Source organism: Watersipora subatra, chromosome 7 (assembly GCF_963576615.1).
Source record: "Watersipora subatra chromosome 7, tzWatSuba1.1, whole genome shotgun sequence".
Lineage (NCBI taxonomy): Eukaryota > Metazoa > Bryozoa > Gymnolaemata > Cheilostomatida > Watersiporidae > Watersipora > Watersipora subatra.
This window is the reverse complement of record NC_088714.1, coordinates 11,693,220-11,715,916: the sequence shown is the minus strand read 5'-3', so window position 1 is coordinate 11,715,916 and position 22,697 is coordinate 11,693,220. Positions and strand designations below refer to the sequence as shown.

Sequence of the window (22,697 nt, the reverse complement as noted above, 5' to 3'; positions counted from 1 at the left end):
AAAGACAGTATGATCTCAAGGCAGATACAGCATTAGCATCTTAAAATAATAAAACATAAGGCCAACATAATAGCCCTTTGGCCAAGCAGAAACTGCTGAGAAAACACAACTAGAAGCGTTTCTAAAAGTGAATGAGATGGTGTGCTTTTTAATACACCCTGCTCTCTTTCTTTGCACTATCGCCTATTGCAACCCTTGGAGTACCTTGTGCAAGATCTGTAGTACTAAGTTGCGGTATTCGTATCTAGAAAAAATTAGTAACTCAGCTTTGGTAAGAAATGAACATGTTTACTATTGCAAACAGTGGCAAATCACACGTTTTTAAGTGGTGGAGGTTTGGCAATTCATAAACAATACAACATTAAATAAGAAGTATTTCCTGATTTGAGCTAGAAATTTAATAAGTAGAACGCGAAAACAGTTGTCTAATTGGATGAAAGAAACAAACATTCACGAGACCTTTCCTGTAAGCGTAAACATTAAGATTTAGTAGTAAATATTAATTAAAAGTAACTACCTACTAATTAATTTATTTAATGAATCATAAATTTCATTTGATTTTATTAATTTATTTACGACTTTTATTAATTCAGTTTGCTTCGTATGACCAATTCGAGAAAGAGAAAGACCGCTCTATAAGGTGGCCTAACACACACGTGCACACACAAATACAAAACCAGATTTCTTGCTGTTGATATAATAGATATACACCTACTGGATAGCATATATGCATATATATTATACTTGTTTACAGATTGTAAATAAAATTTTGTTTTTGGTAAATCTATAGTCTCCCAGATGAGGCAGAAACAAGCCTTGTTTTTGGTGCTTAATTTTTGTGTGGAGACATATGTCTTTTCGTTTGCAGTTGCATTTGCCTTTTAGTTCTTTCTGTTTATCTTGGGCATTTTTATTGCTCTGTGCCTTTATTATGCTCTTCATATTTGACATACATCAGTAGCTAATTTTTAGTGGGTGTTTGGGAAATATTCCGTGTAAAGGGTGCCCTTTGTGAAAGCGCCCTGCAACAGTTTGAATGCACTTATTTCTTATTTTCCTATGTTTTTTGCAACATTGCGCTGTAGGGTAGGTTGTACTAGAGTCTTTTGAGTAATCTACTGCATTTTATGTAATTGTTTCAGTTGCGTATACACATCCGCTATAGAAGGCATTAAATAACGTTGTAGTCACTGAGAAAGATTGTGGCCAAAAAACAAATTTTATACTGTTATTGAGAGTTTATAAAAATTCAGCCAATGAATAAATTTGCCTTTAATCTATGAATAAAGGACAGAGCACATGATTTAAAACACTACTCTTTTTCAGCAGCTCAGAGACAGTAACAGTCACAGAAAATGATACAATATCTGCAGCTAAAGATTTAAAGCCTGCAAATACAACTAGTCCTCAAAACCAATCTTCCAGTTCCAATCCAACCCAATTTGCAGCAAATTCAAAACTGCCGGAAAAAACACGGTAAGTTCAAAGACATTAAAAAAAGCAAAATAAATATTCCTATGAGTATTGAAACAGGCCGAGGGTAACTATATAAAAAAATCAAATAATTAAAAATAAATATCATGGTAGCTCATTGAGTTATGATTCAGGGATTAGAAATATTACATTTAAAACGTCAAGTAATCCGTTCGATTTCTAGAAAAACTTCTCTCAAAATTGCATTATGGCTGTTGGTGTACCGATTACAATAAAACTACAAGCACGTCGATATGCTATTAGCCGAAACCTCTCTCACGAGTCATGAAAGATATATGATGCTCATCTTCTTCTTTTCTCAGTTCAGCATTATTTGTTATAAGTTATAGTGAAACCAAATTAAAAAAACAGATAATTAAAAAAACTTTAACCCATAACAAAAGTTTAAGTTCAGATTAGTGAAATAAATCCTAAAACTTACTTTTAATTATGCGATTAATAAGCTAAATTCATTGAAGTTAAATTCAAAAGTTTGTTTTGTTTGCCTGTCTGGAATGTAAGAAATTATCATGGTATGTAATGTGTGCATGGGAATAAGCATGTACAGCTATAACAAATAAACTCTTGGAATGAAGAAGCTGCATCACAAAAGATTCAATTTGAGAACCTTTTGTTCCCAGATGATATGCTAAACCATTAAACAACGTGAGATTAATTAACTCATTAGGCTATACAAGTGAGAGGAAGTACGCATACCATTCTGGGTTACTATATATATAAATATATCTATAAAAAATTGTTTCCTCACCCCGGTTAACCCGTATGGGTGGTAGTTTCTGCTCTAACTTGGGTGTCCTACCAGAGACCTGGGAGCTTGATCACTCGCCTCAAGATCTTAGCTGTTCCCAGTAGCGCACTTTTCTGCAACTCACCTGAGTTGATTGCTTTTGGTATTTGGGCAAGCCACATGTTATGCGCCGGTGTGATTGCGCCCAGTGCTCCAATGACTACTGAGATTACAGTTGTTCTTACATCCCAGCATTTTTCAATCTCTTCACCAAGAAAGAGATCTTTCTCAACCTTTACTTTTTTTTTGCGGTCTATGTTGTAGTCATTGGGTACTGCTATATTTAATATAGTAGCTCTCTTGTTCTCCTTGTCCACCACCACTATATCTGGTGGGTTTGCTAGGACCTGCTTGTCAGTCTGGATGTAGAAGTCCCAGAGGATCTTAGCGTGGTCATTTTCATTGACCTTACCAAGAGTTTCCCACCAGTGTTGTGGTTTATTCAGGCCATACTTGTCACATAGACTTCTATACACTACACCTGCGACATGGTTATGCCGCTCAGTGTATGCATTTCCTGCTAGCTGCTTGCATCCACTGATGATGTGTTCGATGGTCTCAGGTGCATCTTTGCACAGCCTGCATCTAGGATCGTCTCTAGTGTGATAGATTTTTGTTTGGAGTTGCCTTGTTGGAAGCACAGGCTCCTGGGCTGCCATGATTAGCGACTCTGTATTAGCCGTTAGGTTTTTTTTGTTCACCGACATATAAGTCTGGTGAAGATCGCCAAGCTTAGATATTTATCGGTAGTAAGCACCATGAAGAGGTTTCGTGTGCCAGTCAATTTCCTCATCATCAGGGCGAAGGTCCATTGTAAGAGCAGCCGGTTGCAATTCAGCTAGCAAATTATCTGAAGTGGCCATGGAGGCTGCATAGGCTTTGATGCTTTGGTCTTCCGCCTTCACCGTCTGCTGTACACTTTTGAGTCCCCTATCGCCATCTTTCCTATCGAGATACAATTTAGTAGTATCGAATTTTGGGTGGAATGCTTCATGCATGGTCAGCAGTTCACGAGTTGCTGTATCTGTTTTCTCGATGGCTTCCTCAGTCCACTTTATTATGCCTGCTGGATATCTTATTACTGGCAGTGCATAGGTTTTTATTGCCATGACTTGGTTCTTGGCATTGAGCTGGCTCCGTAGGACCTGCCGAAGGCGTTTCTTGTATTCAGTAATGGCTTTGTGACGTACCTCGGCTTCGTGGTTGATGTTGCTTTGCATAATCCCCAAGTACTTGTACCCTTTTTCTATATCATTGATAGTATCATTTGGCATTCGTAGACCATCTGTGAGCATAGAATGTCTTTTTCATAAGAATTAGGATTCCACATTACTCACTACCGAAGGTCATCCGGATGTCCTTGCTGTATACCTGAGTGAGGTGTATTAGCAAATCAATGTCCCTTTCTTTGTTAGCGTACAGCTTGATGTCATCCATGTATAATATGGGGTTTATCTTGGTGCCACTCTTAAACTGGTACCCATATTGAGTCTTCTTCAGCAAATTGCTTAGAGGGCTTAGGCATATGCAGAAGAGCAGCGGTGATAAGGAGTCACCTTGATAGAGGCCTCGTTTAATTTTTACACTCGCCAGCTTTTTGCCATTAGGCTCCAGTTTCGTCTTCCATTTGGTCATTGACATCTTGATGAATGCCACAGGAGCATGGTGGACATTGTACATACTGAGACACTCAAGTATCCAACTAAGGGGAATTGTGTCATGGGCCTTTTTGTAGTTGATCCAAGCCATGGCAAGATTGGTATGCCTTCTCCTGCTGTCTTGACAGACTGTCCGATTCACCAGTAACTGATGTTTGGCTCCTCGGGTGTTGCGCCCAAATCCTTTCTGAGCACTGGTCATATAGTGACTCATTGCTCTGTATATATATATATATATATATATATATATATATATATATATATATATATATATATATATATATATACATGTATATATAAGGCAACAGGCTACGGGAATAGGCAGATGTATGGTGGCTAGGGCTAGGGTGGTAGGCAAGGTGATTAGGCAAACGTAGTAGGCTAGGAGAACAGGCTAAGGAAATGGGCTAATGGAATGGGCTAGGGTAATAGGTTAAGGAAAAGGCGGCAGGAATGGCCTACGGGAATGGGCAAAGTGGATAGGCTAGGAAAATAGGCTAGGGAACTGGGCTAGTGGAATAGACTAGGGGAATATACATTATAATTACCATCAGTACTACATGATGTTACCAGAGTAATAGACTAGAGGAATATACATTTACCAGTAGTACTACAGGGTGTTACCAGAGTAATAGACTAGGAGAACATATTTTTACCAGCAGTAATACATGATGTTTCCAGAGTAATAAAAAAGTGTTTGAACAAAAGTTAATTTTTAATAGCATACCGTATACAAAATTTTTCATTCTAACTTTTAAACTTTCATGAGAAAACATTTTTAAGCAGTTCAAATGAATGAAGAGTGAAAAGAAAACCATTGTAAAGGTTGTCAAGCTTTTTCAAAAAACTACAAATTTAAAATTTCATATCATGAAGGGAGTTTTTTGTTAAAATAAATTAGGAAGAAAAATAAAACTTTAAATGTGTTTAAATGAAAATGTGAAATCTTTAGCAAGTAATAACTAAGTATAATCTGTTTAGCTTGATTACAATAAAAAATTATTTAATAGATAAGGTAATAAAAAAGACTGTTTTATTTTTATATACAGCTATTTTTATTTCAGTTATTTAATTATAATTTATTTTACATATAACTAAACTTGCTACTCTAACATTCAAACTACATTTAATGAGAGAAGTTTTTTGTGTAGTTGAAACACATTGAGAGAAAAACTAAAAACAACTGTAAAGTTTTTCAAACAACTGTAAATTTAAAATGACACTAAATCTTGTCAATGGTTTTAAAGTTATCTGACAAACCGAACACAATCAACTAAGATTCAAAGTAGCAGTTTTTCATCGCAAACATCACTTCATTGATTTCCTCAAGGCTCTGTTTTAGGTCCATCCTTGTTTTTATTTCATATAAACGATATACCTAACTGTTTTTCACTAACTAAAATTTCTCTTGTATACTATATGCTGATGATACCAATTCTGTTTTATGAATCAAAAAAACTTAATAAGATTTCCAATGATCTAAACAATGACCTTCAAAATTTATATACTTGGTGCACCTCAAACAAATTGACTATCAACATGGACAAAACCAAATACGTGGTTTTGCAAAACCCTCAAAATAAGTTTAATTTTGCTGATAAAATCCTTAACATAAACTAGCAAATTATCTCTAAAGATGATACTATTAAATGATTAAGTATAACATTAGACAAACACTTAGATTTTTCACAACATATTTATTCAATCATGCAGAAACTACATCTTATTTCAGGGTTATTGTTTAGATGTCCCTGGTGTTTTCCTAAATATATTTTATTACTGATTTACAATTCTTATGTAAACTCAAAAGTAACTTACTGTGTTGAAGTGTGGAAAATGTTCCAGCTGTGCACTTGAATCATTTCTTTCTCTTTTATAAAAGGCTAGTTTGTATTATTTGTAAAAAAGATTTCCTATATCCTACCAAAGAACTTTTCCAAACCTTAAAACCTTTTAACACTTTTTGGTTAGGTAAATATCGCACTTTGCTTCCCGCTTCTCTAACATTTCAAGATTATCTTCAAAACACTCTGCCTGTTAAAATTACAAAACAAAGTTATATAAATTTACCCATTCCACCATCTAGCTCTGCTGCCGGCCATGAAAGATAAAAAAATACCAAGAATCGGTGCTATGAAACCAACTGCGTACCTAAATATTATAAAAACATAGGACCAATTCCTAATTTAAAAATAATTTAAGAATTCATCTTCTGGAGTGGGAGTGAGAGCATATTTTTTCTGCTATTGACTAACTGGGCCTCGCCTTGACCGGTCTGTTGTTGCGTGTAGACATCATCATCACCTCTTTTTTTGTTAGATGTTTTGTTTATTACTAGAAATTAACAAATTTTTACTCTTACATTGATCACCATGTGATGTGTTCATTACTTCAATTTTTATTTTTCCTTTTAATGAAATAAACAAACAAAAAATTTATAACCTGAAAGAAGTGTTCCGTTGAAATAATTTAGAAGGGAAATTGAAATTGTAAAGGCGTTTAAATGTAAATGTAAAGCTATTAGCAAGTAATGGCTAAATATAGTCTATTTTGCTTCAATTACAAACAAATTACTTGTTATACAGTTTTTCAATTTCAGTTCGTTTCAGAGATTGCATGCAAAATTTTACATGCAGGCTATTAATCTATTAAGGGTACTAATCACCATAATTAAAATTAGTGCCAAAATACTATGCTAACCTTAGTAACTATAAGTACCTACAATGATTTCGGTGAGTCTAGTGGTTATGGTCTGCGTGCCCAAGATAATATAACATTACAATCTACTACATAGAGAGTTTTTGCATGTGAGACAAACGTGAAACATTAACGCCGAATTTCACTTGAATGAATTTAGTTTACTAAACATATATTTGAAATAAGTTTTAATATGTATTTTAGAATACTGTACCTTCAACTTTTAACATTAGTTATATCATTTTGAGATGCTTTTATTAACATAACTCACAACATAACTCATAACATATAACTCACAATGGCAAGTTCAGCAACGTATATTTCTTATTAACATATGTAATCAGTATATACATGTATATCGCCATATTCAAGTTTGAGATTAACTTTCGTGGAGGCGAATAAATTAGCCAAAAAAAAACGAATATACATCACGTTGCTTATACTAAGGTCCCAAAATAGTTCTGAGCAGAGGCATCGAAACTCGCCAACGCTGAAGGCTAAAGTAATTAACATGCACATTGCGCATGCGTTATAATAAAACAAATTCGACCACTATGGTGTTCTAGCTCAGGGGTAGAGCGTTCAGATTAAAAATTTGTCATGAAATTATTGTGAGTTAAAATCTGTTGCAGCTTGTGACTTTAATATCAAATTTTAAGACCGATAGCCGGAATGTGTAATAAAATACCTACTTTGAAATATATATACATATAGATAAATATATATACGTTTTATGTAAATATATGTATATATACTTTGGCAGAAGAAACAGTTTTTGAAAAAAGAAATTTTATATTTATTTAATGGACAACAAAATTTACCATTCTAACTTTCCAACTGCATACCATGAGAAAAGTGTTTTGTGCAGTTCAAATAAATTGGGTGAAAAAAATGAAACAGCTGAAAAAGTTTTAAACCTTATTCAGACAACCATAGCTTTTAAATTTTTTTTATGACAAAAGTATACAAGTTTATTGTACATAAAAAAAAACTTAGAGAAAAAATAAAACTGTAAATGTGTTAAAGAAAAATTTAATAATATCAGTAAGTAATAGTTAAAAAGTACCTTCTACAATGATTAAAATGAAAAGTGATTTGGTTTACAATTAAATCATTTTATTTCAGCCTGGGAGTCTGAAGGTGACAATATTGTGTAGTTTAGTATGGAAACTCATAGTAATTATCTAATGCTAACATTCATTATCATAAATCATCAAAATTTCATATTCATACTGCACATATTAAAAATTAGTAACACAACATCATGTTAATTGTAGTAACTATAGTTACATAAGAAACTTTAGTGTATTTAGCGGTTGTTATCTGCAAGAAACGGTAACATTACAACAAAAGCTTTGACCTTGAACCAGACATTTAAGTTTCTTGCAAGAGCATTTAGCAGTGACCCACCAAGAGCAAACATCTTTTTCATAACATGTGGTAGCCCCACCAGGAGCAAACAGCCTGTTCCTAACATGTAGTAGCTTTGAGAAAATGGTCTCACAGAATGCCCTAGACATCTGCATAGACATAGACATATGCCTTTGACATCTAGTCACCAGGAAGTAAACTATTTGGCTGCCTGTTCTTAGCATCTGGTGGCCTAATTAATCAAAAGCTGACTATTAGTTAGCCTGGCTAAAGCATCAGGTGGCTATTGACTTCAAGAAACCTTTGGAGGCAGGGTGTATGACAGCTTTTAGCTAAATTATCACACATTCTCTAAAGAAATGGTGCATCTGAGAGAATGAAGCAAGCCTTTAGCAACATTCCGACTAGTTTGTTTAGCGAAATCATTTTCTACACTGAATACCAAATAACTCAATCAAACAACCTGACTTATGTCGGTACAATTTTTACAATTAATTATATTCAAAGCTAGAATGTCTAATTTTGTGCATTTTTGAAATATATATTTTTAAATGTAGCTTGGTAGTCCTTAAATAATACATTTAATAATATTTCACTTATTTTAGTCCTTCAATAATGAAGTTTCAGGCACTCTATTTTGACTTAGCTAATTCCTAATGGCTTCATATTATCTGTCTCTATTATACTACTAGTAGTTAATAGGAGGTTGAAATGCATAAGCTGGCAGGCTAATATTCAAAAGTTTTTTTCCGTACAGTAAAACTATGGCAAACAAAGTGTCTCTATCCTAATGTATTGTTTTCAGTTGTGTTTCAATGTCAAAAGTTTATGTCCCATATATGCTATTTAAACTACACTCTAATGTTAGTATTTATTGAGCAACTAAGATTTGAAAATGCTAATTCAAGTACTTGCAGACCCAAGTTTATTTTAACAGAGTAGTTTATACTTACAGAGGGTATGTATGCAATAAGCAGCAAAACAATCAAATACTTACAGCTTTAGTAGCCCTTTTAGTTCTTTAATTAAACATTGAATGTATGAATGAGTGATATATGTTAGTTTTTATAGTACATGTATGTGTTAGAATCACTAATAATGGTCGTGATTTTTTCAAAAAATGTTCAATCGCTCTAAAAGTTGTCAACTTTGTTTCACTTAGATTTGCGTATGGTTATGCTAGCAAAATGAAAACCAAGCTTGATGAAAACATCTGAAAATAAATGTCTACATGCATAACTAACACAATTATAAAATTTTGTACTTTGTTTTAAAAAATAGAAATATTCTTTAATTTAGAATAAGATGAATGCTTGAATGAATAAAATATACATGCCCTGAATGAAGTCATTAATGCTTGAACTGGAAACAGCGCTATTAGAACAATTTTAATGTGCAATTTAAGTGTGATGAAAACTCAAAAAATTTGCTAAAAACTAATTAAGAAGTTTTAATAAAATTTAAACAATTAGTCTAAATCAGCTTGGTTCTTAAAATATTTAACTTCTAAATTGCCAGCAAAGTTTTTATTACACTTTTTATCAACAATTTTCGTATGCCAATGAGACATTTTAGTTAATATATGTCACCATGCAAGTCGATTTAGGCTCAATTTATTTTTTATGCACAATTGAACTAGATAATTATTGGGTTTACTGATAGTTCAGCACATTTATGTATATCCATTAATTCTACATTTTGTAGAAGCGTACATGAATGAAGAACCTTATTTTATTAAAGTTTGGACTGTTCATTAGTTTGTGTAAATTCATACATTTGGTCTGTCTAATCTAAAGTTTTATATAAAATTCAGACTACAGTCTCAATTTTATTTTTAGCAGTTCAGAATGGCCAGCTAAAAGCCCGGCAATAAATTTTACTACATTGTAAGTATGATTTATATTCATATATATTTAGAATGCTAAGGTCGTGGTTGTAATTCCAATTTAACATGAACAAGGAAAAAGCATAGTACAGAACTCATTATTAGACAAAAATATGTTAGAATTTTTGAAAAGGTAGCTGTGTTTAACAATTTTTCAGAAGCTAACATGTTTCTTTAAGAATATCATTTACAAAGTTTTACTGCACTTTTATCGTCAGAGTTTCCTTGCTTTGCATTTTGCACCATTCCATTTTGATTGACACTTTTTTGTATATTTTTATCTGAACTTTGTTTTGTCATTGTGCTGTTTCACTATTCACTTCTAATTTACAACTAAGCTATTTTTGTCTTTTAAGCTGGATTAGTTGGTATATTTATTTATACGAGTCAGTCGGCCTATTCAAAATAAGTTTTCGTATCATTTTATTGAGCATTGTTGAGCGTTGTTCCACAATTTGTAAAATAGTAACTTTCCCTTACCCGCTTACTAGCTTTCAAATTTTGAGGAATATATCTCATATACTACAATGAAAATGACAACAGCAAAATAGTCAATTTTTAAATTCTGCTTCTGATAAATGAATCATTACACTAAAGCGCTCTCTAATTATTTCAATTGAGCACATAAACTACAAAATCTTTGACCACATTTTGTTGTGAACTATTTCTTTTAATGAACAAACTTTCTTTTACATGTAGTCACACATAAATGAAACCATTTGTGAATGTTTGAAATTGGTTTTGTATAATCTAACAATACAAAAACTGCATCTCGCTGAAGTTATCAAGCAAGTTATATTTTTTGCAGCTCCATTTAGGTTTGGTATAAAACTAATTAGCCATCTAAAGCCAATAAGTTAAAAGCAAACTATGCCAAAGGATTTGTTTCTTGCTTGAATTTGATAAACATCAACATGAACCTGTTTAGGCTCCTCACTAGCTTCATAGCATTTGTAAAACACTAATAAAAACAACATATAATAGTTAATGCATTTGGTGTGTAGACTGAAGGCTGATACAAGAGGTCATGCTAACGATCTAATGTATAATTCTAAATTCCTGACAACAATCTACACAGATTTAACACAAATAATTTGTGGCGATACAAAACAAATTAGTGATTTTTTATTCTAAATACTAACTATACTAATTGCAATTAACATGATATTCTACTGATAAGTGTTATTGCAAGTTGAAATGTAATTTTAGGCCCAAGATACCAGATCCAAGAGTATCACACCCAATTTAGTAAGTACAGTTGAAATTCTGTATGGTAATTTTACTTCATGAAGACTATCAATTCATTAGGTGTCCTTCTTATTAAACTTTTATCTTCAAAATACTATGTGTTATACAATAAACAATTATAGTTGTATTTTAATTGGTAAAACATCTAAGAACTATTACACTTTCAAATTTAAACAAGCAGATCGTACAAATGAGTTTTTTGCTGCGGAAAACAATGCAGGTGAACACACAAATTTTGGCATAAAACACTATTTATGATTTAAAAGGCTGAGATTGCATACAGTTTTTTCAATATCACTAGATTGGCATATTCACAAAATATGCTCTGATACATAATCTGTTTGCAGTTTTATAAAATACAATCAATTTATGTATCAAGACAATTTATCAAGACATTGTATCAAGACATTTATGTATCAATGTATGAAGACAAAGTTTTTATGATCAAATTCAGAAATACGGCAACACAAAAGACCTAAATTCATTTTATCACCACAAATCAAGAGAGTTGATTTTAACAAAAAATAAAAAATTGTTTTGTTATCTGCAGTACCTCCTTTGACTATTGTATACTTTTAATGACAAAAATGATAAATTATTTTTAACAAAAAAATTGCTGCTCAGCATAAGTACATATACATTTTTTTAATATTTTCAAATTAAACTGGCTACTGCCTATGCATGAATCATTTAATCACACTACCAAATTTAAAGATAGCTTTCAGAGCAGTAAATAAAAAAATAAATTGTTTTTTAAAGGTAATGTTTAAATCACAATACTTCGACAAAACTATATAACTTTCTGTAAATGCATGTAGATATTAGTGTATCTAACATCCAATTTTCTGAATTTTCTTAGGTTGCAACCATATCTGAAAGTTCCTCAATATTTGAATAATCTATTTTTTTTAACTAATTTTGTTTTGTCATACAAAAGTTTTTGGTTTGTTTTTGTCATAGTCAAATATTTATACTTTTGAATCTGCGATGTATTTTAATGTTATTATAATGGATAACTTGTTTTTTGTGCTGCTTTTTGTTTTAGTGAAGGATCTTACTTTAATTATGGAGAGTAAGTACATATTTAATTTTACAAATCAATAAGTACAGCCAGCATTTTTGAGTTGTCATTCAATTGCATCAAGTAATCACAGCTACTAATTATTCAATTTCTTGTTCAAACATTTTTCAATGTATTATGATTTTCTAAGTATTCAAAATCTTAGACTGTAAAATGTTTAATCACAGTAAAAATAATCCGATAAAAATATTGAAATTTAAGTAATCATCAGGCTACTTTGCTAATACTCATTTAAATAGTTGTGACACGTTATGGTAAAATCTTTGTTTATTTTCATCCTTAGTTTCATAACTTTGTTCTTGGTGGCAAAAATATTCCACTCAACTAAAGGATTTAAGTTCTTCCTTTCCACGATTACTTATATCAGTGTTTGTTAACTGTACATATTGGATATAAATAAATTTAGAAGAGAGAAATTTTTACTATTTTTCTGAACTAAAAAGCTCTTAAATACAATCTATAAACAAATTGATTTATTTTTCATTTAAATTGGGACTGAAAAAAATCATTTAACATTAAAGTTAAACAGAGGAAATTATTTTGTTATCAGAAAATTCAGATTTTTATGCATAACATTTACATGAATTAAACAGATTGGCAAATTGATCTCTACTGCAGAAAACAGTTAATTATAATCCATATAAAACATTTTTGGTTTGTGTATCTAGTTGAAAATCAATTATTTTCCTAAAATGCATGTATTATTTAGAATGTTTCTGTCACTAAGAACTCAATGTCTAAAAATCTTATGTTCTACCAAGACTACATAAAAACCAAGCTTCTAAGCTACTAAGCTGCCAAGCTACTTATTATAAGCTTGCTTCAGAATCTAAAGTTTTAAACAACTCGATAAAACTAGAAATTTTTGATTATAACAGTCAGCTTGATGTCATTGTTAGTAGATCTGTTTTTAAAAATATTGCTAATATTTAAAAAAAGCACCCAATTTTAACGACCTAGTAATGTTTAAAAACATATTTCAGTGACTATGAACTAATCAACAGATGGGAAGATGTGATGTAAGTAGCCTTTTCAAATAATCTCTATATTTTTGTGTGTTGCATGTTTTAATGAGAAGTATATGTAACATACTAAAAGGTAAGAAAACAAGTGCAGCAACTCTATGGATATTTGATTTATATAATACTTCTATATGAATGTAAAACACCAGTAAATGTCAAAGTGTACTAAAATTATTATAAGTGGCCATTTTGTAGTTGAATATGAAATCAAATGATTCCAAATCTTTATTACCTATAGACAAACAATTCAATGTCCTGTTTTAATTTTAACGACAGTTTAATTATTAAATTTGTTTAGCTTTGAGGCAATGGGAACTTTTCATTTTAGTTTAAGTTATACTCAGCCTTCAGAGAATGCAAAGTTTGGATAAAATCTAGGTTGTCAGTCTATTTTACAAAAATACCATTTGCTAATTACATGTGCTTACAACATAATGGTCATGTAATACAAAGGATAAAAAATTTTTTTAAGCTGTAATGTAATTGTTACAAAATTGAATAAATGCAAAACTTCTTATTTTAATGCATTAATTTTTAAATGAAGTTATTTTAGATAAAGAGTAAAACTTTCTGTTGGCAACCCTTGTATGTAAAATATATTATGCTTAGGGTAGGTAAAGAATTGCGCCTAGTACTTTATTTAACTTTAAGTATATATCTGTGTGAATGTAGGTAACAGTTAAAGTAGTATAAATAGTCTTTACATACTGATATAGACTTACTAGATATTAGATACTAGATACTAGATACTAGATATAGACTACTCAAAAACAGTCTTCATCTGCAACGACAGAATATCAACCTTCGTAGCCAATTAATTCACCACCTGAAAACAGATAAGTTAAGATGAGAATATTAAATAGCCAAAGTAACAGCAGTGCAGCCATGAGCTTAGAAAGTCATAGTTATAGATAAATGCACTATGTCAGCATTAATTTATTTTACATTAAACCTGGTATTTACTGTAGTTAGGATAAAAATGCCTCACTTGTGGAAATAATTAAAAATGAATTCACATATTTGCCAATGTTAATGGTCACAAACATGTTTGTTCAGTTCTTGTATGTTACTTAAAAGGTGTTTACCGATGTCTGAACAGAAATGTGCAAGTTACCGTGTAGGATGGAAAATAGCGTTTAATGTTTTATCAAATTTAAAGTGAGCTATAGCAGTTATACTACAGTCATATTAACCAACTATTCTGAATTATGATCAGTATACAGCTTGAATATTTTAGAGCTAATCCATGCACATGCAACCATACTTGTTTTGGATACGGATGTCAAGATCCACAGGGGTGTAACTGTCTGCCATGGGAAGCTTGTTTAGATTTCAAAGGAGTTCCAACCTGCTTTGGTAGGTTTTTAAGTTTGCTATAAATAACCTTTGCTTGAAATTACAATATCCTTGTAACAAAAAAGTAAATTTAATAAAGTGGAAAATTTTTGAAATGTATTCGGGTATAGTTGATAGTGGACAAACAAATTTTTGAACTACAGTCTTTTAATCTGTCAGCCTTTATTTAGGCTGCTTTTTATAATCACTACCTGCTGCTGAAAAAAGTGTCTCATGACAGCTAGCAATGAACAAATTTTGAAACTGAATCCTTCAAAGTTTTAGCTATAAAAAAATCTTCAGCTGCGTTTTAGACCAAAATACTTTTTGCTAGTACTTACTAGAATTCATAAAAATATTAGAGCATTTGTAAAGCTGTTGTATCTAGTCAAGCTTACTTTGTAGCTACATTAATGACAACTAAGTAACAAACAGCAGATGTTTGTATATTTTAGACTTGAACACAAATATCAAGGATTATGTTTTCAATGACAAGCATGGAGACATACGAACATGTCATCTATTAAAGCGTTGCCCAGATCACATGATCTGTGAGAATGGATACTGTCGATGCCCGCGTGGTACCATAATATCTTATGACAATGTCCAATGTCATCTGTCCTCAAGTAAGTAAAAAATTTATCAGCTGTTAATTTTTCCACATTATTTTTCTGTATACATGTTGTTAGTTAGTTACCATGTATACCTATACGCTCTTGTTTTTACACATGTGCATGAAATATTGAGTCTGAGAACATGCTGCATCGAACCTGCCATAGCCATCATATTTTTGGTAAAAGATTCTGCAGTAGAAGCTAAAATTAAATCTGATAATTTTTTTATTATTACTAAAGCTCAGATAATGAAACTGAAATAACTGTTTACGATGTTTTTGGAAACCTTTTTGAAAACGAGTGTTTCGCATATTTCAGCTTGAAAATTTTGTTTTCAAAATGAAAAGCAATAATAATAAAACAACTTTGAAATATAAAATTAGTTATAGTGCTTATTTGAAAGGATTACGCTATACATAGAAAGTATACTTCAAGAAAAACATTTGAATTTGTAGAAAATGGCATTGTCAAATAGGTTCAGATTATATGGGCATAACTAATAGCTGCCAATTAAAAAAGTACTCATGTATTTAGGAAAAGATGAGAGAAAATACTTTGTGATGAATATAATGTCTTATTATTAAAGGAAGTTTCTTTGTTTTAAAATATATCATAAGTAGGTTTTGAAATAAATGAGTTATTAAGCTATGTTACATAATGTTCATTACTTGTAATAACTTTTTTAGTAGAAATATGTAGCAGAATTATTTTAGATATGAAAAGCAAATGGTAAAAATATATTGTAAATGGTAAAATGTCAATTGATAAAGTGTAGAAGGTAAAGCTATAATGAGTTCTTTAGTGTATTTGTTGTCTATTATTATTGTAAGCGAGATCAATAACCTAATTAAGACAATAATTAAAAATAATATCATTTCTGGTTGCATAGAAATTGTTTAGAGCTAAATAGCTAAATTCTATCATTTAGGGCTACTAATATATTATTTTGTTTATCTGTGAAGCATACAATTGTTTTACTTAAATTTAATGTCAAGAAAAAAGCATTGAACATGGTAGTTCTAATCAATTAATTATAACAATTGTTATTATTTCAATCTGGTTGATTTGTAGAATAAATTGATTTTTTTAATAATGATTTGAAAATATTTATGCCAGAATAATGTATAATAAACACTCAAAATTGTATCAATTCTTCATCTTTTGCTGTTCTTGGTTTGTTCTCATTTATTGGTGTAAATATTACATTTGGCAACTCTTTTGTTTCTAAATTTTTGAACGGAACAAACTTTTGTAATTTTTTTTTGTTGTGTTACTTTTATTATGTTATTCTGGTGTAAATTTGCAGTTGCAAAATCAGTCAGAACACTTTAATTTAATGAAATATACATAAAACTGGTACAAACAGGTATTTAACATTTATTTATAACCTCTCACACACAATACCTAATAAACAATATAAAACAACATTATATAATAAAAGATACTATAGTATAAAATCTCATGAAAAATATACAATGGAACCTCACAATATTTGCAGTGAAATGTGATACAGATCTTGAGTGTCGAGTCTTCATGGCAAACACAACCTGTGATGTTCTGGTGAGGAAGTGTCGGTGCGCGATCCTGGCACATGGAATAGCTGAAAACATGGGATGCCGCACCAGTAAGAGCTGTGATGTGATAAGAGCAACTTATAACAACAGGCTTTTAAAACTAATTTGAAAAATATTTTTATGTTTAGAAACTAGTGTAGTTTTTTAAATTTAATTCAATTTCAAGCAAACAATCTTTTTGGTAAAGATTTTGTCCAACCTAAAAAGTGAGCCACAAGATAGCAATTATTTTCAAGTTTGTTATTCTATTATTCTAACATTAAAGCATTTTATATAATATTAACCATTTATAACCTGGCTATAAGCATATTTAGATGTGTTTTTGGTCGACATTTTCTAAACTAACTATGACTTACTCCAAGTATTTTGGAGGTGAAAATGATTCTTTTAGACATACATGTAATTAGTGGATGATATAAATGTTTAATAGCAAAAAGCAGTGTGAAGTTTTTTGTATCTGTACAGTATAGTAATGCGCCGGTAGTGCCGGCCACCATCAGAGATTGTCATGTGTAATAACTCTATGCATAATTATTGCGAGCGGCAGCAAGATGATTAGGTGGAAAAGTTAGTAGCCTATTTGGTGAGAAAACTGCATATCACAGATTGATTCTTGTGCATAAAAAAATTTCTCTTAATGGTCTTAGAGAGGCTTCAGACAGATGAACAGACACGGCTCTTATTATAGTAAATATTGACATATATTTAAATAACAGCAAAATAATTGTTAAACAGTAAAGAGTACAATTAGAATATAAAATATAAATCATTATCCTCAACACTTCATTTTTAAAGCTTGCAGCACATGAATTCAATGTGTGCAACTATTTCATTGATTTGGTAAAGAAGATAGTTAACTTTACAAATATTTGAAATTCTCTATTACGTGTTCTTCAGGGGCTTATAATAGATTATTGATAGATTCTAAACTTCAGCAACCTTCATTTTGAACTATTGATTTGTTTTGTTTATCCAAAGTTGAACCATTGTCACTAGCATATGAAGTTTTAAAGTGGGAGAACTGTCTAGAAGTGTTGTAAATTTGTTGGTGTATTTTCATCTAAAAGCATACATTTTTGGTCTCTTGAAGATCTTCTGGACAGCGCAGCTATGAAATTTTCTCAAGTAATTGATAAGTTCACTGCTAAAACTGGAATAAGTAACTGGAAGCAGATCGGTATTATCTTTGGAGCCGCTGCTGGAATTGGTACTCTATTCTTTGTCATCAAGGGTGTTTACAAAGAACAAAGAATAAAAGGGAAAGAGCGAAGAAAACAGAGAGAATTTGCGACAAGACTAGGAATTGACTTAGACTTATAAGTTATAAATAGATACCTGAAATAAATATATTAAGCATGTACAAATCTTTGTTATTATACACACGGTTAATGCTTTGCATGTGTATAAAATTGTTAGGTCTATCTTGAGCATCTCCTTGACTATAGTGAGCAATTCATATGTATGTGCTTTGTAAAACTGAAAGCATTTGAAATATTCTTAACTTTTTTAAATTCAAATAGGGCTCTTTCCTAGCTCCGCATTGATTTCTTTAACAGATATTTGAAAACTTAAGTGAAAACTTTGAAGTACTAATTTTACTGGTGGTACTATGACAACTACTAGTAACAGCAGTACTAACACTACTATGATACAATGACTACTATCAGTAATAGCAATACTATCAATAATATCGTTGCTAGCAATACTATAACTACTAGCACTACTATCACTACTATCATTATTATCACTACTAGCGCTACTATTACCACTAGCACAACTATAACTGTTAGCACTACTAGCACTACTACCACTAATATCACTACTATAACTACTATCACTACTAGCAATAATAGCACTACTATCACTACCATCCCTACTAGTACTATTATCACCACTAGCATTACTATAACTACTAGCACTACTAGCACTACTATCACTACTATCACTACTAGCACTATTATCACTACTAGCACTACTATCACTACAATCACCACTAGCACTGCTAGCACTTCTCTCACCACTAGCACTACTATCATTACTAGCGCAACTATGGCTACCATCAATACTATAACTACTATCACTACTAGCACTCGTATCAGTACTATCACTACTAGCACTACCAGCGCTACAATCACTACTAACACTACTATCACTACTAGCACTAAAGCTACTACTAGCACTACTATCACTGATATCACTACTATCACCACTAGCACTACTAGCACTACTATCGATACTATCACTACTAGCACTACTACCAGTACTATCAATATTAGCACTTTCATCAATACTATCATTACTATCACTGCTAGCACTACTATCCCTACTATCACTACTAGCGATACAATTACTACTATCATTACTATCACTACTAGCACTACTAGCACTACTATAACTACTCTCACTACTAGCAATATTATCACTACTAGCACTACCATCACTACTATTCTAACTATCACTGCTAGCGATACTATCACTACTACTACTACTAGCGCTACTACCACTACTAGCATTTTGGCGGTACTATCTCTGCTTTGCTTCGAGCACTACCAACACCACTAGTATTACTATCACTGAAAGCATAACTATCATTAATAGCATTACTATCACTACTATCACAGTTTTGCTATGAGTACAAAGTCAGACCCTAATCAAGAATAGTTTTCCTTTGTAAAGCTAAATTGGGTTGTTGGCAAAAACCATGTTTTCATTTTTGTTTGCATTTCCTGTTTGGACTTAGAGATATCTCGAGGTGGAGTATAGACTGGATCTACCTTATTCATAATTAACTTTTTAATTATACTGATCTGTTGCGGTCAAATGAAACAACATATACATATCCCATATTACTGGTCAGTCGCACTTTATCTCTATTGTTTACCAGAATCTCCACTAGATGCCTACGACCACAGGTATACTTGTGATTCCACATGCTATCATCCCACATTTTCAGTGCTTTTCAATTTAATATTGCTGGTCTTTTTGTTGCTTCATGTTGACCATGTCAGTACTCGGAACTATGCAGCTTGTGCATAGAGGTCAAAGAATTGATCACTTAAAGCTCTCGCTCATATTGTCGTTACCCAATTTTGTGGAATCAGGATCCACGGTCACACTGCTGCAACTAATGTGAAGAAATTTGCCGGTTCCATTTACTACTCCACAAGAATAGATACATCAAGTGTAAGCAACAGTATGAATTTATTTGTGCAATATATATACCTGTTAATATATGTTTTCAATGGTGCAAATTACAAAGAACAACACACAAAGAAACCGCGGCTATTTCTGCTGTATCTCACTCATCTGAGCTTCTAGCATAGGCTAGCTTGTGCATAAGGCTTCACCCATTTTATCGTCTCGGCTCATGGATCCTTTGTTCAGCCAGTTCGATTAGCACAACTGACTCACAATCAACCAAGTACCTTTTTTGTGATGAAACCCAAAAATCGAGGTTATCAAAGTTTACCTAAAGTCATTACATTTTTTCTTATGAAGTGCCGTGCTGTGCTCATAACTTTTTTATTGCACATAAAAAGATAGTTTTGGCTGCACGCTAGTGCATATATATCAATAAATCTAATGAGCTTGTATTCAGCATTGCTATTGCAATCCTGGCTACTAGATCGCCATACGTTAAATGCAAGTGATAAAAAATGATAAATAGAGATATTACTCAGGTTCCTAAAGCAAATTTTTCTGAAGACCTACAAGTTGGATGAAAGGTGTAGTAAATTTTTTATAACTAAAAGGGACAATGCCCCTGACCATTTTGAATTCTGATGGTGCAAAATAGTAGCATAATTTGCTTCGCCCAGAAAAAGGTTAAATTCATCTTCCTGAAGTTCTGACAAGCTTTTTGAAAAGTACAACGTTACCTTCTACTTTAACAGCACTCCTGATGAAGAGCCACAAGAAAAAAGAAATATAAAAATGAAGAAGAGGAAATTGTGCATAAAATACTCATAATCTATCTACGAGATAACTAGATCTATCTTATGATATCCCTAGTACCATATCTTACACGCGGTTCACGCTTTTTATGTGTATGCATTTGTTAGGTCTATTCTGAGCATCTCCTTGACTTATGGTGAGCAATTTATAATAATGGGCTTTGTAAAACTAAAAGTATTTATAATAGTCTTAATTTCTGTAAATTCAAGAGAGTTCTTTCCAGTTCTGCACTGAAATCTTCAACAGACATTTGAAAACTTGAGTGAAAACTTTGCTGTACTGATTTTACTTGTGGTACCATGACAACCAGCACTACCAGCATTACTAACACTACTGTCACTACTATCAGTACCAGCAATACTATCACTCAAATCACTACTAGCGCTACTCACACTATTATCTCTAAAATCATTGCTAGCAAGACTATAACTACTATCACTACTAGCGCTACTATAACTACTATGACTACTATGACTACTATCACTACTATCCCTGCTGTCGCTACTATTACTGCTTGCACTAATATCACTACTATCACTACTAGCACTAATAGCATTACTATCACTGCTACCACTACTACCACTACTACTACTACCAGTACAGGCATTGCTATCACTACTAGCGCTACTATCACTACTACACTACTACTATCACTACTAGCATTTTTAGCACTATTAGCGGTACTAACACTACTAGCACTACCATCCCCACTAGCAATACTATTACTGCTAGCACAGCTATCAATACTAGCAATTGTATCAATACTATCATAGTTTTGCTATGAGTACAAAGTTAGACCCTAATCACGGATGCTTCTCCTTTCTAATGCGATATTATGTTGTTGGAAAAAACTATATCTCCTTTTTTGTTTGATTTTCTTGTTTGGACTTAATAGATAACTAGAAGTGGGCTATAGACTGGATCTACTTTATCCATAAGTCTTAAATAATTTTTTAAATATACTTGTCTGTTGCGGTCAAATAAAACTACCAACACACATCCCCGATTACTGGTGAGTGACTCGTCGTCTCCATTGTTTGCTAGAACCTCCACCAAATGGCTATGACCACAGGTATACTTGTGAATTGACATGCTATCATCTCACACTTTCAGTGCTTTTTAATTTAATATTGCTGCCCTTTTTGTTGCTTCGTGTTGAACATATCGGTACTCGGTAGTATGCAGCTTGTGCATAGAGGTCAAATAATTGATCTCTAAAAGTTCTCACTCAGATTCTCATTTTCTGTTTTCATTGGAGCTGGGATCCATAATCTCACAGCTGCACATATTATCAAGAAAACTGCCATTCTATTTACTCCTCTGCACGAATAGAGACATCAAGTGTAAGCAGCAATATGAATATATTTGTGCAATATATGTACATGTAAATAAATTATTTCAATGTGTGCAAATTAAAAAGAACAACATACAGAGAAACCGCTGCTATCTCTGCCGTATATCTCTCATCTAAGCTTTTTGCATAGGCTTGCATGGGCATAAAGCTTCACCCATTTTATCGTTTCGGCTCATTGATTTTTTCAGCCAGTTTTGTTGGCAAAACTGGCTCCCATTAAACCGAGTACTTTGCTGTGATGAAACTCAGGAATTCAGGCTATCAAAGTTTACCTTATGACGTTACGATTTGGTTTATGAACTGCTGTGATGTGCTCATAACTTTTCTTCCATTGAACATAATAAACTAGTTTTGGCTGCGGGCTGGACTATATGTATCAACAAGTGCAATGAGCTTGTATCCAATATTATTAAATAAAGTTATATAATAAAAAACCTGAATTAAAATAACAAAATTTAAAGGTTCAACCAATTGCAATTCAGGCTACAAGATCACCGCAAGTTAATTGCAAGTGATAATTAATGATAAACAGAGCTATTGCTCAGCTTCCTAATGCAAACCTATCCAAAGACCTACGTGTTGGATGAAAGGTGTAGTAAATTTATCATACCTAAAAGGGACAA

At 32.1% G+C, this 22,697-nt stretch overlaps 1 long non-coding RNA gene across 1 annotated transcript; it reads left to right on the top strand.

The window, feature by feature from the left end:
• The first annotated feature begins 14,548 nt into the window (after nucleotides 1-14,548).
• On the top strand, nucleotides 14,549-17,968 carry LOC137399220 (uncharacterized). The gene is made up of 3 exons (XR_010979130.1): nucleotides 14,549-14,599; nucleotides 15,034-15,204; nucleotides 17,857-17,968. It is a non-coding gene; the product is annotated as an uncharacterized lncRNA (long non-coding RNA).
• Nucleotides 17,969-22,697: the final 4,729 nt, after the last annotated feature.